Genomic DNA, 2,218 nt, shown 5'->3' on the forward strand with positions numbered 1-2,218 from the left:
ACTGTCTTCCTGGGCACTAGGTCCATGGGTGGAGTCAAAACAAATGTCCTTTTGGTCATCATTTGGGGTTTGTTTCAGATCAGAGGTGCGATTTCACCAAGGGCTTCTGCTTTTAGTCTTTTATCAACACCACAAAGTCACATTATCCCACTGATCATTAGATTACTCTCACTAACATCATAATCACATTGCATATCCACAAATACATCACTATTCACTTAGGGTAATCAGTTTTAATGACACTCGCTTCAGTTTCTTTCATAAATCACATGCTTTTATGAGATAATGGAGGACAAACATCTAATTTTGAACTCGGACAAATGAAAAGTGAATGCATGTGTTTTTAAATGTATTTTTGTTGACTTCCCGTGTCCATTACTCAAAGGGCAAAGACTATCTCCTGACTTCTCTTTTAGAAATAAATGAGGCAAAAGTACAGTGGATTTTGAATACCAAAGCATTCACTGAAATGTGTTGCAAACAAATAATAAACGTAGCTCCTCCTTCGTTGACTTTGCACAAATCTCAGCTGAATAGAAATCAGTGGTGGGAAGCAGTGTGTCTGATAGGCTCTGAAAGCGGTAAGGAGGAAAATCTTAACACCACCGCTTTACAGGAGCAGAATCAGACTCAGCTTGCTGTGTTGTCTGTGGAAAATAGAACAGCAATTTCTTCCATCCAACAAACATATATTGAATTCCTACTATGCGCCACACTAGGTACAGAGATGGATAAAACATTTTCTGTGGCACCTGCAGAGAGAGCTTCAGCAGACAGTAGCCTTGTCCCACCCATTTTATCTTCCCCTTCCATCCACCTCTGTGAATGCACACCCAGAGATCCAAAAATGCATGGATTTTATGTCCCTCACCACCCCCTGCCCACCTCTCTGCCAGGGAAAGGCCAGCTCTCAGGAGTGCCCCATGGCAGGTAATTGAGCCACCCTCCTTGGTGGACCTGCCCTGAGATCCCAACCCTGTGACTTCCTGCCTTCCCTCCCATACCCTACCAGTCCATCAGGAGACACCAGATCCTTGCCTCAGGCTATCCTTCAGAGGATTCCCGCCAGAGACAGGGGCTCAAAGAAGAAGTTTTTTCCTGCTGGCTCAAACAGAAGTCAACCTGAAGACAGATACTACACTTGATCTTAGCCAAAAGGCCAAGAAGCAATATAGTGAAAATGAGTATACTACCCAAAGCAATCTATAGATTCAATGCCATCCCTATCAAGCTACCGATGGTATTTTTTACAGAACTAGAACAAATAATCTCACAATTTGTATGAAAACACAAAAAACCTAGAACAGCCAAAGCAATCTTGAGAAAGAAGAATGGAACTGGAGAAATCAACCTGTCTGACTTCAGACTCTACTACAAAGCCACAGTCATCAAGACAGTATGGTACTGGCACAAAGACATAAATGTAGATCAATGGAACAAAATAGAAAGCCCAGAGATGAATCCCCGCACCTATGGATGCCTTATCTTTGACAAAGGAGGCAAAAATATACAATGGAGAAAAGACAATCTCTTTAACAAGTGGTGCTGAGAAAACTGGTCAACCACCTGTAGAAGAATGAAACTAGAACACTTTCTAACACCATACACAAAAATAAACTCAAAATGGATTAAAGATCTAAATGTAAGACCAAAAACTATAAAGCTCTTAGAGGAAAACATAGGCAGAACACTCTCTGACATAAATCATAGCAAGATCCTCTATGACCCACCTCCCAGAGTAACAGAAAGAACAGCAAAAATAAACAAGTGGGACCTAATTAAACTTAAAAGCTTTTGCAAAATGAAGGAAACTATAAGCAAGGTGAAAAGGCAGCCTTCAGAATGGGAGAAAATAACAGCAAGCAAAAGAACTGGCAAGAATTAATCTCCAAAATATACAAGCATCTCATGCAGCTCAATACCAGAAAAATAAATGGCTCAATACCAGAAAAATAAATGACTCAATCAAAAAATGGGCGAAAGAACTAAACAGACATTTCTCCAAAGAAGACATACAGATGGCTAACACACACATGAAAAGATGCTCAACATCACTCCTTATCAGAGAAATGCAAATCAAAACCACAATGAGGTACCATCTCACGCCAGTCAGAATGACTGCTATCAAAAAGTCTACAAGCAATAAATGCTGGAGAGGGTGTGGAGAAAAGGGAACCCTCGTACACTGTTGGTGGGAATGCAAACTAGTAAAACCACT

At 40.7% G+C, this 2,218-nt stretch overlaps 1 pseudogene; it reads right to left on the bottom strand.

The window, feature by feature from the left end:
* Positions 1-1,053: 1,053 nt before the first annotated feature.
* Positions 1,054-1,171, bottom strand: LOC122436238 (annotated as a pseudogene).
* Between the last annotated feature and the right edge of the window lie 1,047 nt (positions 1,172-2,218).

This window comes from Cervus canadensis, chromosome X (genome assembly GCF_019320065.1).
Source record: "Cervus canadensis isolate Bull #8, Minnesota chromosome X, ASM1932006v1, whole genome shotgun sequence".
Lineage (NCBI taxonomy): Eukaryota > Metazoa > Chordata > Mammalia > Artiodactyla > Cervidae > Cervus > Cervus canadensis.